This window comes from Castanea sativa, chromosome 5 (genome assembly GCF_040712315.1).
Source record: "Castanea sativa cultivar Marrone di Chiusa Pesio chromosome 5, ASM4071231v1".
NCBI classification, from domain to species: Eukaryota; Viridiplantae; Streptophyta; class Magnoliopsida; order Fagales; family Fagaceae; genus Castanea; species Castanea sativa.
The window spans coordinates 14,827,734-14,843,326 of NC_134017.1; positions in this window are offsets into that span (position 1 = coordinate 14,827,734).

Here is a 15,593-nt window from a genome sequence, read left to right on the forward strand (position 1 = left end):
ATGGGGCGAGCCTTAGTAGGAATGTTTTTTTCATTAAAATCTTTAACGTAGGGCAAATTAACAATGTGTCTTATCCTATGCCAAAAGGCATTAGGGATATCAGAACAAATATCATTGATCAATATTTTATGAAAGCTATCAATTTTGGATTATAATAATTTATCGGAAAGTTGTTCAGCAATCTTCTTATATCTAACCTCTTGCTTAAGAAACTTTAGATGTTTGGTTTTAGCATGAATCAGGTTTAAAGTAGCATCAGTATCATTTCAAATCTTGAAGCAAATTTAAATTTAACTTTCTGCCCAAAAGGACCAGTAGTGATACCATCATGTTTAGTAAGAAAAGAATATAAAGAATTTGTGAAGGGAATACCCAGAATCACTTTGTCAGTCATGTTTTTAACAAGAATAGAAGGAATTTTAAAACAAACATTGTCATGGCATACATTAGCATTATTTAATTTATATTTGATTTTCATTTGAGTACCATTAGCAGAAAATAGTTTCTCAATGGATTTTTCATAAAATTTGGAAGGAATTATTCCTTCTTGAATGCAATTCATATCAGCACCAGAGTTAATTATGGCACTAACATTGAATTCATATTCATGGCAGACAACAATTTTAACTTTTGAAAACCATTTTGGAGGGATCGATCTATTAAGAAGATTGAATCTATTATCAATAAGAGCAACATTAGAAAGAGGAGCTTGTTGGCTAGAGTCATCTTCATCTCTTTGCTCATGGCTCACTATCAGATTGTTCATTGTCAAGTTGTTTATCAATATTTAAAAGTAAAATTTCTTGTTTTAAGTCAAAGTTATTATTTTTAACATTTTTTAAATCATTTTTTAGCTCATTGATTTCTTTCTTAATAATAGTAATTTCATGTTGTAAATAATTTACAGTTATCTCTTTGGATTTCTTTTTATTAAATCTTTCCAAAGTTTCATCAAGACTTATCTTTGATTTCATCTTTTTATCATTTTCATCCTTAACCAGGGTTTTCTTGAGCTTTTTAAGATATTCTTCTTTTAACTCAAGATTATCAATTTGGCTTATCAAATTTATTAGCAAATTTTCTTGTTCTTCTCCTTTGGTTAAAACATTAATTGTTTTGCGACCTTTGAAGAGAACATTAATAGTATTGCAACAAGAGTCTCTACAACCAATTTTAATGTTAGGGGAATCAGAAGTTTCACTGTTAGAGTGATAGTCAAAATCAGTTGAGGAGAGAAAATCATCTTCTGATGAATCAGATGAAGCAGAAGATCTTGATTCAAGGATCCGAAACAGATCCTCTTTATCATTGTCATTGATATCTAACATATTAAGCTTATTCTTCAATTTGCCAGGTTTTTGTTTGAGTCTTTACTAAAGTGACCAAATTTTCCACAATTGAAACAGCTTCTTTTACCAGATTTCTGCTTATCATGTTTCTTATAGACATTTTTCTTTATATCATAAAAATTATTAGGTTTAGTAGAACGTCTTCTATATTTCTTATATTTTTAATCTTTATGGACTTTATCATGTTTCTTATTCCCTTTTTGCTTGGAAGGGGAAATGGGGGGTAAACCATATTGTTCACAGAAATTACCCATTTCATACTTAGCATTTTTACTATTTTTTAACTGTTGTTTTAACATTTTTTCGTCATTACACATGTTAATACCAAGTTTTTTAATAGTGCTAAAAATATCACTATATGTTAAATCATCATAATTAATAGTACCATTTTTATCAGTTAGTTCTTCTTTTACCTTATGAGCAAAGAAATGAGGTAGGCCAGCAATAAACTTCTCTTTCCAATAGGGTTTCAATCAGTCTTTCTGAAGCATTACTCTAGAAATAAAAACATCTTGGAACCATCTATAATTAGACATAGTAGGACAACGTAAATTGTTGAGATAGTCACTGATACGAGAAGAAATATTAGGAGTTCCAACAAAATGTTTAATTATAGTATAAATTAAAGTATTGACTCTATCAGGAATACCTTGGCCAATTCTTTCATCAAAAATGGGTAAATCATTATCATCTTTTTTAACAGCCTTTTTGATGGCTTCTCTAGACTCTTCGGTAAGATATTTTTCCCACCAACCGTGAAGGGTTCCAAAAAAACCGGTAGTAAGAAGATCAACAATTTCAGAATGGTCAAGATTATGGTTGGTAATATAAGCATTAGCAACCATAGACATATGACTCATTTTTTTAATAATTTCTTGTTCAGGTAAGCCATCAATGTTCCATTCATAAAGCTTATCAACAAAAACAGAAAACTGGGTTTGGAAAAATCTTTCTTCGAACTGCATATCAGGAGTAGTAGGTTTTGAATACCAGTTTTTTATAAAAGACATGGGATTGGGTTTTCCAATAAATCTTTTAATTTCAGTTAATTTGAAAAAAAATTTATCAGAAGCAGAGGATGAGGAGTCAAAATCCGAATCTTCGGAAAAAACAATCTCTTCCTTTTTTCTTGAAATAGCATTCTCTAATTTGTTTGTTAGAAGCTAGAAATTGTGGTTTTGTGTTTGCAATTTGAAAGATTGAAGATATTATGGTCAATTGGATGCCTATTAATGTATTCAAACATGTACAGTATAGGTATAAAAAAATCCACATGAAATGAAGGCCGATTGTAATTAGTTGATGATTTTGTGAGAAAATATGTTAAAGCTGTCATTGTGACAGATTCAGTGTTTACAACGTGAAAAAACTGGATTAAATCATATTCTATGAATTTGGATGCTAGGAGTAGTTCTTATGAATTCTAAGACACACATGGTTGTAATGGAAGTGGCCTCACAACAATTGGATCAATATAAAAATAATGGTTTAATTTCTAAGTTGCATGAAATTTTGTTATGACAAATTTGAGTATGTTATCTTGTATGATTTTTATTAAATCATAGTTTTATTCTTTGACTCTGAAATTGATATGATATCTACAAGACATCCAGAGGAGTGGCTTTGTAAAATTTTATGAAAATTGGATGTGATTGGATAGCTCATTTGTATTTTATAAATAAGGTATATGTTGCTGAAATAAGTAGTGAATAGTAAATGATATACCTGACTTTGAGTATTTAATTCTAAAGTTAGGGTGAATGTTTTGAGCTATAAATTAGTATGCTCATATTTTGGTAGGTCTGGGTCATAGATAAATTTTGTATGCCTTGGTTTCTCTATGGTTTGGTACATAATGTATTTGATGAATATATCTTGTGCTATGGGAACCTTTTGAGATGGGAATTAAGATTTCCTTGAGTTTGAGAGTTAGGTTGTGTATAAGTTTAAATACTTAGGAAAAATTTGTTAGTAATAAATTTTGGTCTTTCATTTAGGTGACAAGAACGAGAACGTGGACACTTGAGCTCCTCTTATACAAATTTCTCACGTCTTTTGTTTTTAGGTAAGGGATATGTGACATGTGTGTTTAATAAGTATAAGGATTATTTAGAAAATTTATTATGCATTAAAACTGTACATTTTTAGACCCCTTAAAACAAACCAAATTAACCTAGTTATTTAGCCAAGTGATTAACTTAGGTAAATTATGCAGATCTAGGTTAACACATATAAATCATATCATACAAAGCAGTGGAAATATAAAGAACACAATGATATGATGACCCAGGAAAACCAAACCGGTAAAAAACCTATGGAGGATTTAACCTAGCTATCCTCAAGGTAAAACTGAATCCACTATGAAAGAATTGAAATTTACACAATAGTGACTTAGACCACTAGCATCCTATTGCTACCTCGAGTAGGAAACTTACTATTACGACCACGTGACAGCTTCGAGTCCACAGACTACTTCTTTCTAGGATTCCCAGCAACCACAAGCACTCCTACTTGTATATCTTTAAGCTCTTAAATCTGCAACTGAAACAATCATCAAGTTCTTGACATAGTCTTGATCCTTGATAACCCTAAGTATGTGTAGAGGCAAACACCTCTAGATCTCACAGAAGATTCACACACACAGCATCAACAACTACTAAAAACGTGGCTACGGTTTTCCCTTTTATACCTAGGGCAAAATATAAAACCCTACACGTAAAACAGGCTTGGGCTAAGTTGGAAAATTCTACAGGAAAAACAATATGCACGACTTTCAATTGGTCGAGTCTAATTCTAGATCGATCGAGTCAGGTAGAATTGCACAGTAAATTCTACAGTAACTCGATTCCAACTTTACATAAAAGACACATACTTTGAGTAGTTTAAACAAGACTAAAACGTTTTGATCATGGTTTGCCAACATTACAAATTAGCGTTCTAATACATTTAAACCTAAAGGTCTTAGAACCTAATAAACTCCCCCTTTGGCAATCCGTGACAAAACACAAACATGTCCACCAAAAGCTAACCATGAGCCGCTTGAACGATCATGACAGTCTCCAACATACGATGAATGTCTGAATCATTCGAAGTAGAAGGCGGAAGAACATCAGCAGCAGCACCAAGATCGACAGATGCCTCAGCAGAAGTATCACCTATAGAGGAAGGAGGAGGAGGAGGTACGACACCAGAAGAGTCAACCATACGACGTTTAGAGCTTGCTCTCAACTGAGCAGCCCTCTGCCTAAGAAAGGTGGCACCTATAGGAGCGATAATATGAACAGGCTCAGACTTAGAAAACTCCTCTAAACCAAGATGTAAGAGAATCCGGTGAATAAAAACGGGGAAGAAAAGAGCATGAGCAGTAGAACTACTCCGATGAATCTCGTTCAAAGAATGAATAAACAGATGAGGAAAACTAATAGGAGCATCAGTAACAAGAGCATACAGAAACACACATCTCTCAATAGGGATAATGTGTAGATGATATAGGCCACAAGGAATGACAAGCAATCTGAAAGAAAAGATAGTGAACCTCAATAAGCTCAGCAGTAGTAATCCGAGGACCAGAACCCCACTAGAAAGAAGACCCAGTGATATAAGACATGATGTCATTTAGGGGAGAAGACTCATCATAAGGGTAGACAGGATGCTGAACAAGGGGCACCCCAAGAGCAGCAGCCACTACCGAAGGGGTAATGGTGTACTCATTACCACGAATCCAACTCCTCACAAGAGTGCTGAAATCATAGAAGTGGACAGAGAGGTTTGAGTAGAACTCTCTGATCAAGGTAGCCGAAGGGGGATGAGAAATATCTAACAAAGGTAACCAACCCCTATGCTCAAAGTTCCTCCTAATCTCGAAATCTAGCTCATCTAAAAGAACCTTTCTCTTAGCTCATCTAAAAGAACCTTTCTCTTAGCCCAAATGTTCCTCTTAAGATTAAGTGTCTCAAAAGTCGCTTGGTGTTTCTCACTCAAGAATCTCTCACTCTCAAAGGATGGAGCAGAAAAAGAGGAGGATGTCTTGTTGGCTCTAGTTTTCCTAGGCATGATGCTAAGGAAAGAACAGACAAGCAGAAAATAACCAAAAAAGAAAACAAGAAAAAACCAAGGGCAAACTGCAAGTTAGCACAAAATAATATAAAAAATAAAAATCTATATGATGCATGAACAATGTAAGCAAATGATGCATGCCCTAATGCGGTGAGAATAAGTTCAATGTAACTTTAAAATCACAAAATTGGCTTGCGCATAGAGTTTATATCAAAAACCCCAAAATTATGAAAAACTACTTGCACAATTTTCAAGAAATTGACCAATTGATCATTAAACAAGATAGAGAACACATTAAAATGATCAAATTAATCAATTCAACAAGCCAATTTTATCAAATTAAACTTAATTGAACAAAATCCTCAATTTAGGTAATTTCAAGCCCTAGAATTTCCAATTTTTCACAAATCATCAAATTGATCAAATTAATTCACAAGAATCATGTTTATAACATCCCACAATAAAAACCCTATGATCAATTTCTCAAGAAAAAGTTTGAATCAACACAAAACCCAAAAAATCTTAGGTTCGAAATACCCCTCCTAAATGCATGATTTAATGCATGAAAAATGAAAATAAATGACAAAGGAAGGGTAAAAAGGTCTTACCGGCCTAAGAAGACAAAAACCTTGCAAAAGAATTGGAGGAAAACGACAAAAATCTTGAGTTGGAGCTTGGACAGATTGGATAGAGAGAGGATAGAGAGAGAGAAAGAGTTTGAAAAAGTTTGAAAAGTGCTTGAACAAGTGAGAAAACTCATGATTTTAAAAACTCTCTATACGATTTTCAATCGGTCGAAAGTTAGGTTCGATCGATCAAAAATGCCTTCGATTGATCCAACAGCGATCAAGCATCAATTGAAACAGACAGTGGTTGACCAAAATTTTAATCGCAAATAAGATTGGTCGAGAAACAGATTCGATTGGTCGAAATTCTGGAAAAACCAAATTTTTGAAAAACAAAGCATTTTTATGCAGAAACTCCTAAAAGCAAAGAATTTTATGAATAAAATGCATGAGTATGAAATAAAATGCTTTTCAAAAACACATGACTTAAGTCCAAATTTCCCAAAAATTAAGATTTTCACTCAATTCACCTTAAAATCTCAAACTTCAAAACATATTTTGCATTTAAACTCAAGGAAGTTTCAATCTTGGATGGCCAACACTAAATCACACACAATAACATGTACAAAGCTTGTGTAGTGTGTGCAACTAGCGAAAGCTTGAGAGACATATGAGGTGACATGTGAATAGGAATTAAGCACAATTTCTACAAAATCCATCACATAGACTTTGAAAGAGACTAACACCTAAAGAGGTACATCATATAACTCTCACATCTCCTAGAATAAAAGCTTGCAATCATGTAAGTTTCTTGATTTGCCTCATAATGTACACACCAATTTTATTTGATCAGAAACTTATTAAGAATTAGCCGGGATAATGTACACACCAATTTTAATTGATAGAAATTATTATAGTCCAATAATGTACACACCAATTTTAGCAATTAAACTGAGGCTACACCTTATGTTCTTTTTGTGCATGTGCTACACTTTCTCGAGCACAAAATCTTACGATATGAACTAAGGTGTTCATGATTGGCTAGTAAACAATGGTAAGATGGTTATTTATGCCATTCTCATTAAGATCAAGTCCAACAATCAAAGGCATGTGATTTCAAGATCAAGAACATGTGATCAAAAACTATAAACATCTTCCTCCACAACATGCACTACAAAGCTTAAACTAATAAAATGCGAGAAAATAAGGTCATCCAAGCTAAACAAGGTACATAAACATGTTATGTAAAGATTATATGGCCAACCTTGATTTCACATCCAAGAGAACAATGCAAAACACATTTTTTTTTTCCTTTTCCTTTTCCTTTTTTTTTAAATTTTTTATCTATTTTTTATTTTAAAAAACAACCTAGAATGAAATGCATGAATGTTATGCAATGCAAATCCTAGAAAAGCAAAGAAAACAAAACCATAAATACCAAAAAAAATGGTCACAAAGAGTAGAGCAATGAAGCACAAGGACCATGTCAAAAAAACTCACTTAGATTGAGCCTTTTGCATCCAAAACTTTTTAGATGCACCTGGAGCATTGGAGTTCTTGTTCACATTAGAATGATTTCCAACTCCAGAATTGGAATAAAGGTTTAAAGCCTTTACCAACTCACCAATAAGTACCATAGGATCTTGTGCTTAAGGCACATGTACCTTTGGTTGATTTGCTCGCTTAGCAGCTTGCAACTTGAAACAGTTTAGACGAATGTGCCCAGACTTTTCATAAAAATGACAAACTCATGCAGGTCTATCATTCAACTTGCCCTTAGGAGGATTCGAAGTCTTAGGTTTAGACTCTTGAAGATCAACCCTAATCTTTCTAGGAGGTATGACTTCTACAAGTTTGACAACCTCACATACAAGGGGCTCAGAAGAAGAAACAAAGTTTGTGGAGTGTGTTTCAGATACAGAGATGCTTTCAACAAAACCTAACTCAATTTTTTCTAACGGAGACTTTTGAACGCTCAACATGTAATCAAGTTTGGAACTAGCAGACCTATTAGTTTGTTCTCTAACAACAGATAAATCATGTTCCAAATTCTTAACTCTATCAAGTAAAAGCATGTTCTTAGTCTTCACATTATTCAACAGTTCATTAGCATCAAACAATTTCACAAGCAAATTTTTCTTTTCAAGCTCAAGAGATGTAATTTTCTTTAAGCCTAGATCAACATTCATAGCATCCTTTGCAACAACTTTGCAAAGTTTATTGTAGGCTTCTTGAAGATCTGCATCGTCAGAGAGTTCCCCATCAGAAGGATTCTCCTCAACAGCAACACTTTCATCAACTACTGTGGTAGCAATGAAAGCAATGAAGTTTCCATCCTCGTCACTACCAGATTCATTGTCAGAAACTTCATCATCACTAAGGGTTACAGCCATAGCCTTACCCTTAGACCTCAAGTATGTAGGACATTCAGATTTCACATGATCATTCCCTTGACACCTAAAACATTGTTGTCTCATAGAATTATTAGAAGGTTGACCTACTTTTTCTTTAGGTTTTTCAGTGTTATTAACCTTAGTGGGATCATTCCTCCTAAAATTTCTAGGTTCAGCAGTGTTCTTACCTCTTGCACTTCTGTTGTTATTCCTAACAAAGTTTCTAAAGTTCTTTGCAAGATATGCAATCTCTGTAGCAGAAAGCTCATCATCAAATCCACTCACATCAACATCATCAACAAACTTAAGAGCCATTGATTTGGATTTACTAGTCTTAGGTAAGTCCAACTCATAGGACTAAAGAGATCCTACAAGTTCATCAACAGGGATGGAGTCCACATCCTTGCTTTCAGTGATGGCAGTCACTTTAGGTCTAAAGTCCTCAGTCAAAGATCTAAGAATCTTCCTAACAATTTTAGGTTGATCATAGATTTCACCCAGATTATATGCAGAATTAACAATATCATTAAGTTTAGCATAGAATTCATCAAAAGATTCATCATTAGACATCCTAATGCTTTCAAATCTAGTAGTTAATTGTTGCAGCTTATTAATTTTAACTGTCTTTGTGCCTTCGTGCACAGTTTGGAGGATATTCCAAGCAGTATGAGCAACCTCAACATTAGAGATTTTCTTAAATTCCTCCATAGAAACAGCATTGAAGATAGCATTCATGGCTTTGCTATTGAAAGCAGCTGCTTCTTTCTGAGAAGTTTGCCATTCACTCACAGGAGTGGTGGACTTCTCCCATCCGTATTCAACGGAGTTCCAGACTTTCTCATCAATGGACTTCAGGAATGCTTTCATCTTGACTTTCCAGCAAGCATAATTATTCCCATCAAAGTAAGGAGGAATAACAAGAGAATGTCCGTGTTCCATGATAACCGGGGTCAAGGATCAGCTCAGAGATCAAAAGATCTACAATAAAAGAGCTACCCGCTCTGATACCACTTGCACGTTTTTAGACCCCTTAAAACAAACCAAATTAACCTAGTTATTTAACCAAGTGATTAACTTAGGTAAATTATGCAGATCTAGTTAACACATATAAATCATATCATACAAAGCAGCGGAAATATAAAAATTACAATGATATGATGACCCAAGAAAACCAAACCTATAAAAAACCTGGGGAGGATTTAACCTAGCTATCCTCAAGGTAAAATTGAATCCACTATGAAAGAATTGAAGTTTACACAAAAGCAACTTAGACCACTAACATCCTATTGCTACCTCGAATAGGAAACTTACTACCACAACCACGTGACAGCTCTGAGTCCACAAACTACTTCTTTCTTGGATTCCCAGCAAGCACAAGCACTCCTGCTTGTATATCTTTAAGCTCTTGAATCTGCAACTAAAACAATCATTAAGTTCTTGACATAGTCTTGATCTTTGATAACCCTAAGTATGTGTGAAGGCAAACACCTCTAGATCTCACAGAAGATTCACACACACACACACACACACAGCATCAACAACTACTAAAAACGTGGCTAGGGTTTTCCCTTTTATACATAGGGCAAAACATAAAACCCTAAATGTAAAACGGGCTTGAGTTGAGTTGGAAAATTTTGCAAAAAAAATAATCTGCACGGCTTTCGATCGATCGAGTCTAATTCTCGATCGATCGAGCCAGGCAAAATTGCACGGTAAATTCTGCCGGTACTCGATTCCAACTTTACATAAAAGAAACATACTTTGAACAATCTAAACAAGACTAAAACATTTTGATTATGGTTTGCCAACATTACAAATTAGTGTTCTAATACATTTAAACCTAAATGTCTTAGAACCTAACAAAAACCTTTAATTAGAGATATTACATATAAGTATGATTTAAGTAAAGATATATGTTCGTGACTTATTGAATCCTATATATATGATAATTTTAGCATATTGATGTTATTACTTATATCACAAACGTAATATTTAAGAATGAAGTAGATATGTTACTGTTAAGAAAGATTTGTGTAAAAGCATAATTATCAGAAAAATATAGTTTTCGGGTTATTCCATTGTTATGATCTGAACTTAACCAGTAGGGGTTATAGTACTTGCATTTCCATGGAAATTTTGATTGGCCATTATAAGTGGTGAGAACTCTACTATACTTGCCCTTGTTGGGAACAACTATCTTGTGGAGAATGCCAACCGACCCCATGCTTGATGATATGATTACATTGAAAGGGTGTGATATTTCTAATATGATCTTGGGATTTCCTAGCATTGTGGGGAATGCTGGATGCCTAGCACAATATGTTGGAAGCCTCCCAAAGTTGTGACAACTTACAATTGGACTGACTAATATGTATTATAAATGAGCTATTAAACTATTTGGAAATTATAAGAAAAGTATGATGATAAGAACGGTATGTTGAATATGTTATAAGTTTGATGGAAACTTTATGATAAAGTATTTTATAGTCTATTTAAAGATAATGTTATTGAATTATGTTTAAGTTCCTTATTATGTCATTTTATTATTATATGAAAGGAAAATGATGTATTTTCATCTGAAAGTTCATTAGTTATTTTCAAAATAGTATGAATAGTATGAAGACTATTTATCAAAGCTGGCATATCTATAAAATATTTGATTTACATGTATTCTTATTAAATGTTCATGGAGTTTAAAACTCAACTAGGCTTTGTAGCTCACCTTATTATATAGTGCACAAGTTCTTTCCTAGAAGCAGCGAGAGTATTAAAAATGGCAAGAAATTTGTGATTCTCGTTTGTTAGAATGTATAGTTTTTGTTGTATAGTAGTTTAGCTCTTTTGTTGTATAGGAGGAATCAAAATGTACTTGATCCTTTTGAGCACAGATGTATTTCAAAACCGTAGTTCGTTTTCAACCCCAGTTGTATGTCTTTTGGGTTAGGCTTGTAAATAAGAATTTTGCTAAACGTTTAGTTATGTAATATCTACACAAATATCTTAAGTTACAGCCAAGTTGTAATCTTGCAAAGTTCAAAATGAAATGAAGTTTCAAAGTTTTTATCAATTTTGTATATTATGGCTTTTATGCAAGGAAATAAAAAGGAATACAAGAAACGATTTTTGATAAGCACCTTCAACTTTAGTTGGTTCGTGTTAGTATTGAGGTATACTTGATATTAACATGCCGGTCATGCTCTAAATTCTGAGGTACAGATTTGGGTCGTGACAAATTCAGTACTGTGTTAGGTAACGTTAGTAAGTTTTATTAGGAATAGAGTTATCCAAGGATTGTAAAACTTTTATTCAATTAGTGGATATATTTTGCCTCAAGGGTTAGAATTTCTATTCCATTGATTTTCCTTGGGTCACTATATCACTATGTTTTGTGTTTTCAGTTGCTTTTATTATTTGCATAATATTGGTGATTGTTGCGTTAACCAAAGGCAATTCATAATTGATCTAATTAACAACTTGACTTTAAAACTAGTTAATAAATGTTTTAATTAGGTTCTAAAAACAAACAATTATAGTCTTCCAATTGTAAAATGCATTCGGATTGGTTTTCATTTACAGACAATATGAAAATCTTCTTCAACTATGTTTTAGATGTGGCTTAGTCATTCATGAAACGTCCACATGTCCATCCCTTCCTCACATGCATCCAAATGACTATACTCCTTCTCAACCTTTTGTCTCTCCTACTATCCAAATGCTACCATATGGCACACTCTGGGAAATTACATTTTACTATCCTAAATTATACCATAAATTACACTTTGTATCCTAAACTTTTTGAATACACATTTTGCATCCTAAATTATGACTCTTGTTACACTTTGCACCCTGATGTTAAGTTTTCCATTAACTTTGATGTAAATCCTAAGTTTAGGGTGTAAAGTATAATCAAGAGTATAGTTTAAGTTGGTAAAGTATAATTTCTTCTTTGTTTTTAAGGGACTGAGAAAATGGACAACTGGATATTTTTCACGTAATGTCATATTTTTCCATCCAAGTTAATGGCAAATATAGCGTTAGGGTGTAAAGTATAACAAATGTTATAGTTTAGGGTGCAAATGTGCATTCAAAAAGTTTAGGGTGCAAAGTTTAGCCTTCCACCTCATTATCTTCTATTACAAATATTGATTAACACTGAATGACGAATGATTTTTTTTTTTTTCTAAAAGACCTTTTTTTTCTCAAATTAATTACTTTCCCACTTGATTTTTTTTTAATAGATTTCAAAATTTGGGTATATTTTTCAATTTGAGAATCCTAAATCAAGGGAGTCAATTTCGTACCCGAGGCCGTTTCGATTTATTCAAAGGAACGATATATTTTGGTATTGGTTAATGCCGGTGTACTGTTTTGGAATTACTGCTCTATATATATATATAAACTAAATATTTTTTGGAAAATTATAAAAACATTACAAATTTTATTACAGTACATATACAAATTGATATGACAATTAATGTGATTGATAAATGTGAATTAAAAACATAATAAATAAAATTAAAATCATATTTTATTAGTAATACTTTAATTTTAATAGCTATACATTAAAATTTGTAATATTTTTAACATTAATTTTTTTAAATGTGCGACATCCATAATATTTTCTCAACATTTTTTCAATAAATTATAGGTGGCTATTTGTTATTGATTCTAGTTTGTTCCTACCTCTAAAATGAATTTTTTACCCCACCAATAAAAACCCGTAACAACTTGAAACTTAAAACTTGTGAAAATGTTGTAAGAAAAGATTGCATTTCTATTTTTGTTTTGGTACACGTATCTCAATTTTCAACTACCATATGCCAACAAATTGTTTTTAATAACTCACTTTTTTTTCACCTCCACTCATTCTCTTTTACTTTTACAATTTATCTTTCTTTATTTTTATCTTGATTTTATCTCCTTCACATGTTTACCTCCATTGAGTCTTATCTCATTTCAAATTTCAAAAAGCAAGTGTTGTCTCCTTACCTTTGGTTAGTCATCACGTGGGTACCCAAAGCAAAACTCTTTGAGAAACAGTGAAGACATAAAAAAGCGAAGAAGAAGAAGAATATGACTAGAGGAACATAGACGTTGCAAAGATCATGGAGAAAAATGGGAAGCTGAGCAGAAAAGAGACCGAGATACAAGAGAGATGCATTAGATCGTGAAATTTGTTGAGAAATTATCTTAAGTGAGTGAAAAATTACAAAGAAATTTGTGTTTTTGTTTCGGGCCAGTATTCATTTTCCGATCAAAATTCGGTATTTTTGCCGGTACAGCCGAAACGTTACCGGTACTACCGATATTTAAACTAGTACGAAATGAGGATGTTTCTGTACTGTTTCAAGCACCGGAACGGAAAATATCAACTGTATCGGTCAGTACTGTACGAAACTGACTACCTTATCCTATATTCCCAAATTTGAGGTATATTTTCATATTTGAGATATACTTTTGTAAATGAAAGTTTTTAATCATATAATTATTGAAATTACAACAAATATTATTGATTTTCATTTTTCCTACGAGTCAAATAAAAAAAAAAAACTTATTCCAAATTAAATTGCAATCAAACCATAACACAAGCAAAACGAGTCAATTTCTTAACCAAAAATAAAACAATTACTTTTTCTGAAAACGTTTTCCGTCAAACAAACGCGTAGACAATATGATCAGTGACCACAACGAAACAAACTGGCTCAAAATTTCATTAAAGTCGCGTTGACTGCTGACTTACCTGAAAGGATTAAAGACTTTATATGTCCAGAAGGACCAGAACCAAAGTTCTGTTCACGAAACCTGCCTTACATTTCATTTCAGCCAATAACCTAAATCATGTACAGGTAGCATTTTACTGTATGAAAGTCGGCTTTGATTTGGTCTACCTACTTTGTTGGGAGTACTCTTCATTCAAATTTATTAGGTATATGATTTTATCAGTCTGCCGTGGCTTATACCAGGGACTGACCAAATCAGACTGTAAATAACATTCATCTAAATGTTCATATTCATCCCAAGAAAGAAAGTTTGAATTATAATTGGATAATAATTTTCTTTGAATAAAATCAGTTTGGAGTAAAGTTTTTTCAACCTACCATACAATGACTTAAAAAATTACTCGCTTGAACTTGTACTTATATGACATGCTTAACAGTGATATGACTTGTTTAAATAATATAAATACACATAAATGACCTTATGAACCACTACGTAATGTGTTTGGAGGAAAAATTGGTTCAATTTCTTGTGTTGTTAACAGTCAAGGTTGCTTTATTAGCACAGGTTATGGATATTAAATATTGAGTTATGAGTTGGAATGCACTTTTAAAAAAGAATTAAAAAAAAAAACAAATCAAAAAAATGCAAAATACCCCCAATTGGTTTCTTGCTAAAACACGAAACCCTTTGAGATTTTAAATGAAAAACTTAACTCCATGTAATATTGTTTTATGTTTATCGTTAAACATCCATTAAAATAAAAAGTGAGTTACTCATATGAGGACGCATATTTATATTTAGAGCTATAATTTTACAAGAAACAATACTGCATCAGGGTTTTGTGTTATACTATAAAGTTCTAAGGGGTTAAGAATTATAAAATTAGCAGTTTACACACAAAACAACATCATAGTGGGATTTGGTGTTATACTAAAAAAACTCAAGGGTTGGGTTTTGCGTTTTACTGAAAAACCACAAGAGTGTTTTGTGCACTATTTCACCCCAAAAAAAAAAAAAAAAAAAACTACTATCAATACAAGATAAATCCCTAGAGCTTTTACGGCAATTCCACAATGGGGTTCCAAAAAATTTCCATTCCATCCATCTTGAAATGACTTGATTAAATTTTACCAACTCACCAACATTTAAATAGACTCTGACATTCACTATTTTGATATCTATTTAAACTATGTTGATATAGGAAAATTTAATTTACCTTTTTAAAAAGGAATGTTTAAGATTTTATAAATCTCACAGTAAAGCTACCCTAAAAATTTTAGATCTTAATCCCTTATGAATGATTCACAACTGGCACGCTCTATAGTAAATATAAAAAACTGAAGGTGGTTTTTTCCTTAACATTTTTAAAAAAGAGTAAAGGGAAAATTTAATTTTAACTCTATACTTTAAAAAATAACAAATTAACTTCAATCCATTTAAGTAGAATGATATTGTCTTGGAGTTTAATATAGATTGGGGGTTTCATTTATAACTTTTTGAAATTTCAA